Genomic DNA, 17000 nt, shown 5'->3' with positions numbered 1-17000 from the left:
CCAAAACTATATATATACATGGCAAGGCTGAAATGTATGACATAGAGTGAGGAGAGAATTTTAAAAAAAAGGATTGATGAAGTAGTTTAAGATTAAATACCTTAGGAGAATATCAAGGATTTGGGTTAACCTTGAGCACAAAGGGAAGATGTTTCTAGGTAGAAAGATGGCATGATCAGGTTTGAATTTTAGAAAATTTATGAGCATCAGTCTGAAAATTTAATTTTTTTTTTTTGAGAAATTAATTTTTTTTCAAAGATTAGTTTTTGCTTTGAAATATTATTTCGGGGCGGGGTTGAGTCCTCCGACTATTAGCACCAGCAAGGGTAAGTTAATAGGCACCAGATGGCAGCACAGAGCACCCAATTCTTTATAATATCAGTTATTATTTCTGAGCCTGTATTTTTTCCTTTATTCAGAAGTTCCATTAAATGAGTGAACATTATTTGGACTGACTGGTACAAAGTAGACTGCTGTACAGGGAATAACCGTATTTCAAGAGTTAAAGACCATGTTGGTACATAACAGGGGAAAAGGCAGTTAACTCAAGAGAATAAAAGTATTTAGAGCAAATCAAGAGTGAAGCCTGGAGTCCACTGGGCTTTTCAATTTCTCTTGCAGAAGCTGCCATTTGTGTGGGTTTTTTATTTTTTATTTTTTTTAATTTTATCTTTATTGTTGAAAGTATTACAGATGTCCCTTTTTCCCCCATTGATCCCCTCCACCCCGCATCCACCCCCCCCCCCAACTAGGCCTTCCCCATACCAATGTCTGTGTCCATGGGTTATGCTTATAAATATATAAGCCCTTTGATTAATCTCCATGCTTCTATGTCTCTGGATCTATTTTGTTCATCAGTTTATTTTGTTTATTACATTCCACATATGAGTGAGATCATGTGGTGCTTGTCTTTCTCTGACTGGCTTATTTCACTTAGCATAATACTCTCCAGTTGCATCCATGCTGGGCCAAAGGGTAAGAGATCCTTCTTTTTTACAGCTGCACAGTGTTCCATGGTATAAATGGACCACAGTTTTTTTATCCACTCATCTACTGATGAGCATTTGGGCTGTTTCCAGATCTTAGCTATTGCAAATTGTGCTGCTATGAACATAGGGGTGCATAAGTTCTTTCTAATTGGTGTTTTCTGTTTCTTAGGATATATTCCTATAAGTGGGATCACTGGGTCAGATGGCAGTTCAATTTTTAATACTTTGAGGAAACTCCATACTGCTTTCCATAGTGACTGCACCAGTCTGCATTCCCACCAGCAGTGTAACTAGGGTGCCCTTTTTTCTACACTCTCGCCAGCACCTGTCGTTCATTGATTTGTTGATGGTAGCCGTTCTGGCAGGTGTGAAATACCTCATTGTGGTTTTAATTTGCATCTCTCTGATGACCAGTGACTTTGAGCATTTTTTCATATGTCTTTTGGCCATCTGTATGTCCACTATGGAGAAGTGTCTATTTAGGTTCTTTGCCCATTTTTAAATTGGAATGTCTGTCTTCCTTTTGTTAAATTGTATGAGTTCCTTATATATTTTGGATATTAACCCTTTATTAGATGTATCATTGGTAAATATGTCCTCCCATACAGTGGGCTCCTTTTTCATTTTGTTGATGGTTTCTTTTGCTATGCAGAAGCTTTTTATTTTGATGTAGTCCCATTTGTTTATTTTCTCCTTTGTTTCTCGCCATTTATTTTTAAATAATAATAATAATATATGTCCATACCACATAAAAATTTTAAAGCCTTTTTATTCTCAGCACCTCCTTTCTCTTCCTTGATCCCACCATGACTATATGAACCAACATTACTATTCCCATTTTACCAGAAATGAACCTGAGGCTCATATAAACTAAATTACTTTCCCAGTTCATATGTTACAATTAATAAATGATAGTGCCAAAACCAAACCTCTAGTCCAGTCCTTGGTTCCCTTTGTCATATTTCACAACTGGAAACAGTTGAGAACTAGGACAAGGTTAAGATAAGGAGATGACAGAACCGAATGAGTCTATGTAATTTTGTGGGAAATGAAGAGAAAGTGAATGCAAATACTATGAATTGGTTGCATGCTTTTCTGAGAATTATTTTGGAAGATTTGCATGTCACAGAAAATGATGACCAATATTTAGTGCCACCAGGGAACATACATTAGAGAATATCTACATTTTTTTGGTTGGAGATGATCATTTGTTGATAAGATAATTAGCAAAAAAGAGGAGTTATTTGTAATTTAGGACCAAAAAATTTTAAGTGACTAAACATTCCTTATGTAGACAGTTCTACTTCCTGCGTCATACCTTTAAAATTAGGCATAAAAGTTTAAAGACTTAACAGTGAAATTGTTTAGTAGTTATTGGAAGTCTCTCTATATTTCCTAAGGAAAAGAAGCTATAATAAGTCTTCCTAGATTAAAAGAATAAATAGTTTTTCTTTTTCCAGAGAGTTTATTCTAATAGAGAGGTAACTTTTTTTTTTTTTTTGAAAATTTGAAAAATGTCCATGAGATCTATAACAAGAAGCTACATCTTTCCCATACTTTATCATCATACTCCATTTTTGCAACCAAAGTTATACAAACAACATTAGAAACTAACATCTTTGATCGGTAAGAGTTGTAATCCAAAGTTAAATCTAATTTTAAATTTTAACACAAAGGGAGAAAATAATTCATTGATATATGTCATTTGAAAATTTTTCACGAACTTTTATCTGAAATTCTGGTTTTCCCAGTTTCTATCTGCATCTTTCTGAAAATATACATCATTTTTCTTGCCTTACCCTGAAAATGTTCTCTACCCATAAAGTCTCATGTTGACAATGTTTCAAATATTGACATAAATTCTCCATGATATCAGAAGGAATCAGCACATTTCATATGCAGTAAATTTAAAAACAAATATTTTAACTCTGAAAACATATTCTTTGAAAGAATGTGTAACATTGTTAAATGAATTATAAGAATGTAGTTCAAACCAGAAAAGAAGAGGTCAACTACACTGGAGTAGTTTAGAGATATTGTCTTACTTTACATTTTATTTTTCTCTTTATTCCTCCTCTATTACTTCTACTTTCTTGAATTTATAAGCCCTATTTTCAGGATTTAATCTCCAAAAGGTTTCAAATCATATAAAACTAAACATTAGCATGTTGCTGCCAGCCAGCCTAGGTTCACCCTCTTTTATTCCTCAGTGAGAGGAAAAAAAATCATTTAAACCATAAATCTGGTTTTGATTTGTAGAGGCAAACAGTCATTTAATTTCTTGGTATCACACATGCTTATCTCTAAGTTTCAGACCTTAAATTTAAAAAAGCCTAATGTGGCTCAGTCCTATTACCTAGTTAATCTAAAAGACATTTTTTTAAAATTTTAAGTATATTTTTAAGACAGCTAAAACAAGGATGTTGGTTTGTGGACTTTAGTGAGTATATGTTAAAATTGTGCAAAAAAATGAAATTACTTTGGTCATTATCTATGTCAGTGATTTCCAATCTTGACTAACCATAAGAATCACTTGTAACCTTTTTAAACATACCAATGCCAGAGCTCCAAGACTTCCAGTCAAAATGGCAGAGCAGATAAATACTGCGCTTTCCTCCTCCACAACCACACCAAAATTACAACTAATCTACAGAACAACCATCATAGAAAACCGCCTGAAGACTAGCTAAACTGAAGTCCTATAACTAAGGATATACAGAAGAATATATGTTGAGACTTGCAGGAGGGTTGGAGATGTGGAACAGGCTGGTCCCACATCCAGTGTAGCAGTTCAGAAACAGGAGGGATATAAGCTGTGGAGGTCCCTCTTAGAAACAAGGGGTCCCAGTCCCATATAAGTGTCCCCAGCCCAGTGCTGGGAAGAGAAGTCTCCATAACTTCTGGCTGTGAAAACCAGCAGGGATTGTGGGTGAGTGAGACAGACAGCTGCTAGAGTCCCAAAGGTTCCTCTTAAAGGGACTCATGCATGAATTAACTTGCTGACAGACTCACTCATTCTGAGCTCCAGCATCAGCTTAAAAAGCACCAGACACATATGGGAGGAACTAAATTGCCTGGCTTTGGGGCAAGGGCTAGTGGGGCAGCTTTCTCTCAGAGAGAAGTGCTGGCAGAGGCCCCTGTTCCTTTATTGAGCACTCCGCCCATCTATAGGATCAGGTGGTCACCAAGTCTCAGTTTCCATCAATCTGGCTAACGCCATTCACCCCACTCTGATTCCTTGAGATGCCATCCTACCTAACTTGTGAATCCACCCAAGCCGCTTCCACTGGCTTTTCCATACAAACAGCTTGTCTTGCCTTATACTGTGGAGTGTCCTAAAATCTCTCAAAGACTCACAAAACCCAAACAAGCAGTATCTGGCCTCAGCATGCCAGCACCTCTTGCTAAGCAGCCCCAACCCTGGCACATGTGGCAGCAACACCCACTTTGCAGCTTAGCCTCTCAGGCATCTCCAAGCTCAGCACAAGTGGCAACCATCTGAAGATCACTCTGTAGCTCATACCAGGTGGCCCCAGGCTGGGCACAGGCAACAGCTGACCTTGGCCTACACCAGAGCCCCTCCTCAGAGGCTCCAGTACCAACACACATGGTGACAAGTTTCAGACCAAACAGAGCAACACCCAACCACATCCACAAACAACACACCCAAGGGTGAACATGGAAGGCCACCAAGCCCCACTAACATGAATCCTTCTCCATGGGGCCAATCCCTTCATAATAGCTCCTCTGCTATAGTCACTACCATTCCTCACAGCCAATAAGCCTAAGGGTCAATCCCTCCCACTGATTGGCCAACAGCAATCAAGGAGAGCACACAAAACCCACACAAGGTACACACCCGGAGCAGTTAGCTCAGATGACCACAAAGACTGTGCCACAAAGCCCCACAGGACAACTACTACATAAGGCTACTCTGCCATGACCAGGAGATGTAGCAGATCTACCAAATATACAGAAACAAACACAGGGAGTCATCCAAAAAGAGCATACAAATAAATGTGTCCCAAAATAAAGAACAGAATAAAATCCCAGAAAAAAAAATAAACAAAATATAGATAAGCAATCAACCAGATGCAGAATTCAAAATACTGATTATAAGAATGCTCAATGAATTTAGGGGACAAGTAGGTGAGAACTTTAACAAAGAGATTGGAAACATAAAAATGGAGGGGGGGGACATAAAAAGGAGAACCAGTCAAAAATTTAAAAATAATAACTGAAATAAAGAATACATTAGAGGGGATTAAGAGTAGATGAAGCAGAGGAATAAATTATCGATTTGGAAGACAAGGTAGTGGAAAACACCGAATCAGAACAGCTAAAATAAGGCAAGCATACAAACATTCACATCATAGGGGATCCAGAAGGAGAAGAAAAAAGCAAGGAAGTGAAAGCCTATTTGAAGTATTTGAAGAAAGAATGACTGAAAACTCCCTTCCCCTGGCAAAGGAAATAGACATACAAGTCCAATAAGCAAAGACAATCCCAAACAAGATGAACCTCAAAGACCCACATCAAGAACTATCATAATTAAAATCGCAAAAGTTAAAGACAAAGAGTGAATCTTCAAAGCAGCAAGAAAAAAGCAGTTAGTTACCTACAAGGGAGCTCCCATAAGACTGTCAGCTGATTTCTCAACAGAATCTTTGCATGTCAGAAAAGACTGGCATGAAATATTCAGTGATGAAAAGCAAGGACCTACAACCAAATTACCCAGGAAGGTATTTAGAATTGGAAAACAAATAAAGAGCTCCCAGGCAAGAAAAAGCTAAAGGAGTTGATCTCCACCAATCCATTATTACAAGAAATGTTAAAGAAACTGTTTTTCAAACTGTTAACATCTGCTAGGTCTCTTGATGAGAGTTGAACAAACATATAGACCACCAATTTCAGGTGGAAAAATGGTATCTTTTGCAATCTTTCATCAAGGTATCTTTATCTGCCGTAATGACAAGTTGTTTAAACCATTGTACAAGTAACTTTATAAACAAGTTTTTAAATTTTTTTCAACTAGTCAGAGAATTATTATTTATAGTTATAGGTTTTGGGGGTTAATAGCAAGTTAGTGGTGGCTCTGTCGGGTAGTTCTGGATAATTTGTAATAACCATTAAACCTGAGGTTATGAACTTCGGTTTGATAAGTCAACAATTACTCAAATCTCAAAAGCTGAAGCTTTCAACTTGTAATATTGAGAAGAATGAATTCTTAATCCATCCTTTAGCGTTGCAATTTTCAACTGATGTGCAACAAGAATTTTTAAAACATGTAATGCATGACTATTTAGTCAGGGGTACTGACCTCTTTCCCTTAGATTAATAAATTTTTAAAAAATGACAACAGCCAATACAACAATAGCCGTCCTGTGTGAATGAATCAAAAGTATACCTTTTTTATTGTGAGATCGGCAAAATATATATTTTTTGGTGTTCGGCAGAGTTTTAGTCATTACTTTACATGTGCCATGAGATGAAAAAAGTTGAAAGTCACTGCTTTAGCACATTAAAAATGTAGTGTAGATCTCTTGCCCCCAAAACACAAGAAGATATCAAATGCTGGGTAAGAGTCATATTCTCAGTGGTCATGGAGTCATTTGCCAACAGGGTTTGTATTGTAAAAAACGATGGCTTTCTTATCTCAGCTAAAAATTATGTGACCTTAAATTAATAAGTTAAGGCTATTTAAGAACTGATATATACAACTTGGCACTTCTTGCACTTACAGGAATAGTTTTTATAGGCATTATAAGTATTGTGAAAATACATTATTTCTCTCATCTCTCATTCATACTAGCTAATGTAGTTTATGGATTGTCTTTCAAGAGAAACCACTTTGATTCACATATAGAAAAACCCTACCTCACTATGGGTAAGACTGGTGGTTCTCCATACTATAAAAATGACAGTTTTCTAGTCAACATCACAGCTCAGAAAGTAATTATTAAAAACAAACAAATACAAATCTATATTGTAGAGTATGTGTTTTTAGTGATAAGCAGAACAAAAAGTCATCAAGCACTTCTCTCTCAGATATTCTCAGCACAAATGCCAAGAGCTGAATTAGACCTTCTAACTTAAAATTTAATTATCTGCTAGCCCATATATTAGATGGTATCTATTTTTCCACAATGCATTAATGTGTTGATATAATCCAAAATCAAACAATGTAGTTTGATAAAGAAATTTTATCAACAGTTTCTTGTACCTTATCTCTAAGCCTATTTGTCACTAACTTTGAGGTAGATTTATCCGTTTTAAAACAATCCTGTGCATTACTTGTATCTGTTTTTGCTTTGAGGAATACAACTCAGAATTAAGCCTTTGTAGTTTTGATCTTTTCACTTTTGGCAACAAAAGTCATCAAATTTTGTATCAGAAAGTACTGAAAATGACAAGAAGGCTTCAATGGCTTCCTTTAATTATTTGACAAAGTTCGAGAAAAGACAGCACTAGGAACTAAGAGGAAACAGAACTGCTGGTATTCATCATTGGGCTTTTCTATTTGTGCTTTTAATGCTTGTATGAAATTGTCACAACTGCATATTCACTTTTCGCAGCATATACTCAATATGTGTTCTAGATTGCTCCAGAATATTCACTACTTATGTTTATAATATTATTGTGAATACTTCATTTAAATTTTTCACTAATACTTTTGTAGTCAAGGAACCTATTTTTCACTACTAATACATTTTTGTGAATTAGGACTATAAAGAAAAGTAACAACGCAAAATTTAGTGCATGTAAACAATATGTAAGTTATAGAAAGACATATTAGCCAAAGACATATCATACACTGTATTCAAGCAGCTGATTATTGGTTGAGATAAACTTTTTGCAATATATACGTGAACTTGAAGTATAAAAGTTTATGAAAATATTTCTTACGTTGTAAAATACATGTGAACAAAATTATTTCATTTCTTCTTTTTCTCTAAAACTACCAAAATTCACATCCCCTTGATAAACTGCCAGGTCCACAGGTAACAAATTAGAGAAACACTGTTATAAAGGGCAAAAAACAGAAGTCTGAATTAAGATAGGTGATGCAGCAAAGACAGATTTTTACTACATATAAGAAAACTACTCTAAGTAGTTGAGCAACTTTCAAGAATAGCAACCCATGCACATCATAAGCAATGCTCCTTGCCTTTATCTGTGACTGAAAAATATGCTTCATCCAAATACCTTATTATGAATCATTGTGAAAGAAAACACCAGCCATAATCGCAACCAATGAAGCTCTTGAAGAATAAAACTCAGATGGACTGTCTAGCCTGTACCTAAGTGAGCTTCCTTGATATGAAATGGTTTGGATGGCATCTGAAAAGGATCTTCTTTTGAGCAATAGCTCAAACAAGCAAACCAGAATACCACATTGTAAGTATAATTTCAGTAGATTTTCTTTCTCAATGTTCATTTTATTTTTACAGCAAGCTCATGCATGTGTGCAGCACATGAAGATACAAATCCTTATGTAAATTTCCACCTTCTAATGGCCACACACATCAGTCATAGTAACATGACTTCTAAAAACATTGCAAAATGAGAGGCCAAGAGGGTATGGCCACAGAACCAAAAGCAATGAAGATTATGATATGCAGTGCAGGTTCTTTCAAAGCCAAATGTTACTTTCTTTCTCCCTTGGTGTCATCTTTCATTGATTGTTCTTTTTTTTTCCTACTGCAGTACCTGAAGTGGTAATAACTGTTTCTATGCATTAAAGGAACAGTGTAAGAGGTTTTGCTTGTGGTGATACCAGACATTTTTGCCCTAAATATGGATCTTCTATAGGCTTGTATGGTGGACAAATATGATATGGAGAAGCTACCTCCTGCTCTTCTTCTGCCTGAGTTTGCTTACTCTACACATGCTGCAACCAAATTTTCCTTAGGAAAGAAGATGTACTCAATAGTACAGACTCTGACTTATTTCTCTAGTTATTAAATTCTGTGTTTTCTGGTATATGGTTGGAATTATTATTTTGCAAGAAACACAAAGAATCTGAAGCTATGTCAGAATCTTGTCACAATTTACTCAACACAAATAAATCACGATTTAATTGATGGCAAACAGCTTGCTCTCATACATAAATGTACCTCATGCATGGTGGAATTGAGTGTTTATAAAGCCCGTTCCTTATGCAATTATCTGGAATTGTGGTACTGTCCTCTCAGTGATGTTGGAACGAACAAAACTATTAATTACCAATAGCTGATAAATTTTTCTATATCAAATACCAATTATCTTTTTACTTGAAGTATATCTACGCACACAAGAAAAATCTACTATTTTTATTTAATGCAATTAGCCTTTTATTCCTGAATTATTTTGGCTAAGATAGAAAAGTTCTCACACAAGCCTGTGCAACATGCTATTTCTACACCATCTCAAAGCTGGCCTACTTACTGTGGGTTTAAATCCTATGCCAAAGTCAGGATCTTGGGATCCTGATTTATATTAGTAAATCATGATGATAATTATAATAATATGCCAACCAAAGTGTCTTTCTTTTCAGGTAAGATAAATAATCTGGCTGAATTAAAACAAATGTGGAGATAATTATTACTGTTTACATTTCAAAGCAACCATGAGCTTCACAAAATGAATCAAACTCAAAGTGCTACTCTCACAGAGCTTATGGATGAAGGATTGCTATGAAAGGTCATCCATCAGTCTTTTCTCACACACACAGAAAGTGAAACCAATGATTTGTCTTTTGTTTATAAAGATGTGACCATTTTTGCATTTTGTTTACATTTTAATTAAGCATATCTTAAATACTTCTGCCTTAAAACAGTACTTTTTAGATGATCTACAAAAGAGTATGTATTCAAGATTATTATCTAAAAAGGCATTTATAATAATCTGCACATATTCTAGTTTACCTGTACAACTTCACCTTTAACAGATCCACTCTTACCTGCAAATTTCACTCCAGGCTTATTTAAGTATTTGCACACCCATGAACCTGTCACACACTTTTTTTTTTAAATCTCCAGGCTTTAGGACAAGCAGTTTCCTCTTTTTACAATACCCTTAAGACTTCTACCTCTGGCTGATTCCTACTCACTTTTTCTGTGCTATAGGAAGCTTCCCTGGCTTTGGTTAAGTATCCCTCCTATATGCCTCTACAACCAGACAAATAGTAGGTATTAACCAAATACAGTATAGTATTTTAGAATATAATGCAAACTGTTTACTCAATATTATTTCACAGAAGAGAGGCTCCATGTCTTGGAGCACACTCCCAATTATTTAATTTTAAACAATAAAGTACTACTTGGGAAGGATTTATTAGTTTGAAATGACTTCAATCAGTATTGGCTTTGGATGGTCTTACCGGTCATTCTGACAGAATAATTAAAAATGGAAGCAAAAACATTTAATACAAGATACTAATTCAGTGAATATTATGATCCTATTATATTTTAGGTATTGTTAGTACCTAGAATGACAGTAAGAAGAAAAAAGACACAATCCCTGTTTTCATTTAACTAATGTGCAGTGGAAGCCAGACATTAATCAATAATCATATAATTGATCACATAATTATCAGCAGAAAGAACGTTTTGGAGAGGGGAAAAAAGAGATTTTATTATATGATTTGAGAAAGGAATGTGACATATGATCAAGAAGATGCCCTTGAATGATGTTTAAGCTGAAATATGATGGATGGGTAAGAGTTTGAAAGCTAGTGAGCTAAAGCTGGTAGGGGCCAGGATAAAGATTTAAAGGTTTTTTTCTTAACTGAATTTATAGGCTAATAAGAGCTGTTATTTAATTGTTAGAATAGAAATTAATGTTGCTAAAATAATATCTTAAAGATAATTTGTTCTCCTGAGGTTAAAAATTATTCTAGTAATGTTCGTCATAATCTCAATGTGTTTCACAAACCCATTTTTTCAAAAGAAATTTCAGCAAGTCCTTTTTCCAATTATCACAAATTCAGAATTAGCAATATCTTAATGCAAGAGGCCTAATCAGAATTTAATAATACCAAAGCTTTCTAAAGATGAAAGTGCCTAGACCACAGTAGTGTCTTGTATACTAAAGAAATATGAAAGCCCAGGTGGGGTAGCTCAGTTGGTTAGAGAGTCGTCCCAATACGTCAAGGTCGGGACACATACAAGAATCAAACCAATGAATGCATAAATAACTGGAACAACAAATTGATGTTTCTCTCTCTCTCGCTCACTCTTGCTCTCCCCCTTCCCTGCTCTCTCTAAAATCAATAAACAACAACAAAAAACTTTTTTAAGAAATATGAAGTCAAAGAGATAAAATTAGAATTAGGTTGTATTATTAAAAGGGAATTCATCATCTTTCCTCCTGCAAAGTTTGTAACAGAAATTCAAACTTTCTCTTTGGAAAAAGCTGTCAAGCTTTCATTTCTACCACTGATTATCTGATACAAGCAAACAAACAAAAGAAAACCTAATTCAATTTAGAAATTCATAAATTTAAATTTCTAAGAGTTTTATTATAATTTTTGAAGTATATTTTATTTTCTATTAGAAAACTATAAATACTTTAGTAAGAAATTTTAAAAATGGTTTTTAAAACATAGAAATTTCGCCTGGCCGGCATGGCTTAGCAACTGAGCACTGACCTAAGATCCAGGAGATCGAGGTTGAATTCCTGGTCAATTCCCAGTTAGAGCACATGCCAGTATTGTGGGCTTGACCCCCAGTGAGAGGCATGCAGGAGGCAGCCAATCAATGACTCTCTCATCATTGATGTTTCTATCTCTCTCTCTCTTCCTCTCCCTTCCTCTCTCTGAAATCAATAAAGATTTTTTTATTTTTTTTTTAAAGTAGAAATTTCAGAAGAAATAACTTCAGAATCCCACCACTGAAAAACAAGCGCTGTAAGCTTTTGGTGTTTAAATTGTTTTTAGTTACTATTAACAATAAGTTTCATTTTTTAATCAGGTTTTTAATTAAATTTAAAATATTTATAATTAATCTTATTAGTTATTTAATTTTTATTACACTGTAGTAAAATCTACAGTAAAGAGCACACTAAATACTGAAATCAGTGCCCATCATTCTCCCAGCTGGGTAGCCACTTTGGCACTCTTTTCAAAAATAGTGATTTTTGCCTAAAATAAATTTTGTGAATACAGATAAACAAGTATGAAACAAAACCTATGTGTGTTTTTTTATGTGAATCCAAACAAGAGAAATACTACTCTAAATCATTTGAGCTACCGCTTTAAAAGATGGAGCACACTAGAGGTTATACACCTCTCTCAATAAATCTAACCAGCCTTTTTCCCTTCATCAGTAGAACTGTTTTTCTGCTGTTTTGCTTGTTTGTTTGTTTTTGTTTTCCTTTCAGTTCAGCACCATAGAAAGTAGTTGAATTGATTTCAGGGACTATGCAGGATTTATTTAAGTGTCATCAAATATTAGAATAATTCAGAATGGGAAGATGCTCACATGAGAAGGATGCAGGGTTCAACCATGTCTCTTGTCTCATTCTGAGAGTGATGAGCCCACTAATGAGCAAGAGCTCATTTCACAGGAATATGTATCGAGTACCTGCACAATAATCATATATTTTTCTTTTAATTAATGCATTTGATTAAATTTACGTAAATTAAATATGCTTATATTAACATATTTATTAATAAGATTTCACTGTATCTCATTCTAACTTGCATTGTAATATATATTCATTCTATAATTCAGGAATTTCAATATTGAAAGCTGAGAATAATTTTTTCTTTACTTAAATTATCTCAATGCCCTGTGCATCATACTTATATTCTGAATCAAACTTCTAGGAGATACAACATGGTAACACTCACAGAAACAAATGTAAAAAGGTATGAAAACTGACTCTAATAAAATGTATGGTTATCAGAATATGTTGCAAAGTTTTTATTTGGTGTAGTTTGTGATTGATTTGGCACTATAGCACACAAAAAATCTTCATCTCTACCACAAAAACTACTAATGATTATAATTTCAATTAAATTGGGCTTTCATGTTCAATTGTTTAAATTATTTACTCTGCAGGAACAACCATAGCCAACTGTCTCCCATTAGTCAGTATCTGCTTTGAAAAAATAAAAATTCACAATTTTAACATATGAGGCATTGAAATATACATTTTTTACATATACAAGACAGAAAAAAACTGATGAAAAAATAAACTATAGAGAAATAGCTGTGAAGGAAAACATCTCTTATTAAGATATCAAATAATCTGTTCATAATGAGCAATAAAAGACACTATTCCAACTTTCAGTACAGGTTGTTCTTTTTTTCCAAGGAAAGGCTGAAATAACCAGTAAGAGTCATACAGTTTAACTCTTCTTTAAACTTTGTTAATTTAGGTTCAACAACTGGAATCATAGCAAATTTGAGAATTTCTCACTCAACTCCTAATTTTAAAAATAAAGAATTTAGGTTGAGAAATTATATTAATTGCAGCATCAGATTTTTCAGTTAATTGGTAGCCGCTTTAGAACCCAAACCCGAATCTTTTCCCAGTTCAGTGTTCTCTTAGAACACTATTCCTGTTCTGTGTTTAGTCTCTCTAAGCTAAATCTACACAACTCAAGCACAAATTAACAAATTACTTATTTGCCAAAACAGGAATAGTATTTGAAGTTATCCCTTATCTGCAAGCAACAAATAGTTGGATAATACGTAATTGGTTGATTTGACATTCTGATCTACACAAAACTTAAACAATAACAAAAACAAACCAACCACACAAATAAAAAACTAGAATTGGCTCCCAGGTTGACCCCTACAGGAATTACTGTCACTACAATTATTCCTAAAAGTAACACAGTCTTGTTGAATTTTCTTAGCACCTTTTCACACTCAATAATCTTATAATGCTTTATAGGCATTGGGAAAATGTAGAAACTAATTATAAGAACTATTAGGACCTGCCTCCAGTTCTCATGCTAGATCATGTTGAAGGTTTTCAGCCTCAAGTCAGAGTTGTAGAAGTCAGAATTTTTACGTAGTTCATGTTTTCCTGATAACACAAACATTCCAGAGGCTCCCTGAAACCAGAGCCACATACAATGTAAGTCTCAGCTTTTTGGCTTTCTTTTGCTATCACTAATATACACAGCCACAAAGCAATTTTAACTACCACAAACTTTTAAGCTTTCTCTCTCTTTTGCTCTCTCTCTCTCTCTCTGCCTGTCTCTGCCCCTCTCTCTCTCTCTCTCTCTCTCTTCCCTTCCCTTCCCTTCCCTTCCTCCCTTCTACTCTCTCTAAAATCAATGGAAAAATATTCTCAGGTGAAGATTAACAAATAAATAAATAAATAAATAAATAAATAAATAATCACACAGTACGAAAAGAATCATCTACAATGATACACATATATCCTTGAAAAACTAATATGTCTCTTCTATTGCTAAGATTTTTGGTTTCGGGTGGGGTATTTTTGGTTAATCCTCACCTGATGGTATTTTTTCCATTGATTTTTAGAGAGAGTGGAGAGGAGGGAGGGAGGGGGTAGAGAGAGAGAGAAAGAGAGGAACATCGATGTAAGAAAAACACATCGATTGGTTGCTTTCTGCAGGTGCCCCAACCAGGACAGGGATCAAGCCAGAAATCCAGGTAGGTGCCTTAACTGGGAATGGAACCCGTGACCCTTGGTGTCCAGGGAAGATGCTCTAATCACTAAGCAACACCAGCCAGGGCGCTAAGATTTCTTAAAACTAATGTACAGAATATGTATTACATATTGCCATTCTGTTTCTTAAAGTGTCTTCTCTTCAAAATTATAAAAAAGATACAAAGAACTATAAATAACCTTCTCCAATGAGAGTATTCAGGGGATACCCAGCTTATATCCAGATAACTAAATCATACAGCTATCTAACTTTCATAGCGAAATCCTTCCTTCTCAACTTTATGGCATATCATTTACACCAGTAGTTACCAATATTTACTTAGACAGTATTTGGGCTTAATATGAGAAGAGAAGGAGAAAAATATTTTTTCCTCTTTTATTTCACAATACAATTTGAAATGAGAAGTAGCTGCATAACAATAGGTTGTGCCTAATTAGTACCTCAAAGAGTCTGATTTATTCTGTTGGAGCAGTCTTTAAGCTTATCTATTCCAGGGTATATACTCATATAAATTCTCTAGTGAGAACAAAATAATCATCATATTCCAATTACTTATACATAATTTTCAAAATTATCATAGAGTCACAGAATTAAACATCATCTCATCACCCTTCCGCCTTCTCCAACACCTCTGGTGGATGAGCTTGCCATTGCAACTTCATTCATCTTCAGTAGGACAAGCATCTCTCTTGACCAGGACAACATATTTCTTTTTATGTGCCCTAAGATTGGAATCATTTTTTTTAAATCCACTTAATTGACATATACATTACATACAATATAATGGACACAATTTGAGTGCATAATTTTCTTCATTTTGACAAATGTGTATGCCCATTTAACTACCACCACAATCAAGATACAGAACATCTTAATGTGCCCCTTCCCATTCAATACTCCATCCCCACTCATGGCCCTAGGCAACCACTGATATGCTTCCTGTCACTCAAGATTGGTTTTGCCTGTTATAAATATCATGTAAATTGAATTAATACAGTATGGACTCTTTGGGCCTAGCTTCTTTTTCTCAGTATAATGTTTTTAAATTCCATGCATATTTACTGGAAGTCCTAGCCACAGCAATCAGACAAGAAGAAGAAATAAAAGGCATCCAAATTGAAAAGATAGAGAGCAGGCTCACAGCTGTCAGAGGAAGGGCTGGATGGGGAGTGGGATGGAAGGATTGAGCAATAAAAAGAGAAAAAAAACCATGGACTCGGACAAGTGTGGTGATTGCCAGCGGGAGGAGAGGGAGGTAGAGGAAGGCATAGGGGTGATAAATGGTGATGGAAGGAGACTTGACTTTGGGTGGTGAACATACAATACAGTGTACAGATGATGTGTTGTAGAACTGTGCACCTGAAACCTGTATAATTTTGTTAACCAGTGTCATCTCAACAAATTCAATTAAAAGAAAAAAAATTAAAAATTATAGTAAATAAAATAAAATCCGTGCATTATAGTTTATTTATTTTTATTGCTGAGTAGTATTCCATTGCATAAATATGCCACAATTTTTGTCCAATAGACTGATGTAGAATATTTGGGCTATTGTCCATTTTAGGCTATTAAGAATAAAGCAGCTACCGCCCGACCAGCATGGCTTAGTCGTTGAGCATCGACCTGTGATCCAATAGATCAAGGTTCAATTCCTGGTCAGGGCACATGCCCGGGTTGTGGGCTATATCCCCAGTAGGGGGCGTGCAGGAGGCAGCCGATCAATGACTCTCTCATCATTGATGTTTTTATCTCTCCCTCTCTCTTCCTCTCTCTAAAAATCAATAAAACCATATTTTTTAAAAAAAAAAAAAGAATAAAGCAGCTATGCACATTCATTTACAAGTCTTTCAGGTGGACACATTAATTTCCCTTGGGTAAACACTTAGGAGAAGAATTGCTGGACTATATGGTGAGTGTATGGTAAAACTTTATAAAAAATAGTCCAACAGTTTTCCAAAGTGGTTCAAACATTTTATATTTTTCACCAGCAATAAATGAGAATTCCAGTTTCTCCATACCCTTACCATATATGATATCGTCAAAGTTTTTCATTTCAGCTATTCTATTAAATTTGTAGTGGTCTCTCCTTATGGCTTTAATTTGCAATTTTCTGATAACTAAAAATGCTGAGCATATGTTCATGTACTTATTGACCATTCTTATATCTTATTTAGTGAAGGATCCAAATATTTTGTTCACTTTTTTAATGCACTGTTTTTCTTATTTATTGGGAGAAAGTGTTTTTAAGCATTCTGAGTACAAATACATTGTTAGATATGAGTACTGCAAATATTTTCCTGTACTAGATATGGCTTACCTTTTCATTTTTCAAAGAGCCAATTTTTAATTTTTTTATTGTGATAAAGCTTATTTTATCT

The 17000-nt window shown here is 34.8% G+C and overlaps 1 protein-coding gene across 10 annotated transcripts in view; it reads right to left on the bottom strand.

Annotated features, from left to right (window-relative positions):
- Positions 1-17000, bottom strand: part of ZBTB20 (zinc finger and BTB domain containing 20) — a 726721-nt gene that overhangs the window by 634043 nt on the left and 75678 nt on the right. For 2 of the 10 annotated variants that reach the window (XM_081138868.1, XM_081138874.1), the window contains exon 3: positions 12452-12553. The exons of the other annotated variants lie outside the window; for them this stretch is intronic. The gene's annotated coding sequence lies outside the window, so the exon portion shown is untranslated. The remainder of the gene's footprint in view (positions 1-12451; positions 12554-17000) is intronic. 10 annotated transcript variants of the gene reach the window in all.

Source organism: Miniopterus schreibersii (assembly GCF_964146895.1).
Source record: "Miniopterus schreibersii genome assembly, chromosome: 5".
NCBI classification, from domain to species: domain Eukaryota; kingdom Metazoa; phylum Chordata; class Mammalia; order Chiroptera; family Miniopteridae; genus Miniopterus; species Miniopterus schreibersii.
This window is presented reverse-complemented; position numbering and strand designations above follow the sequence as displayed.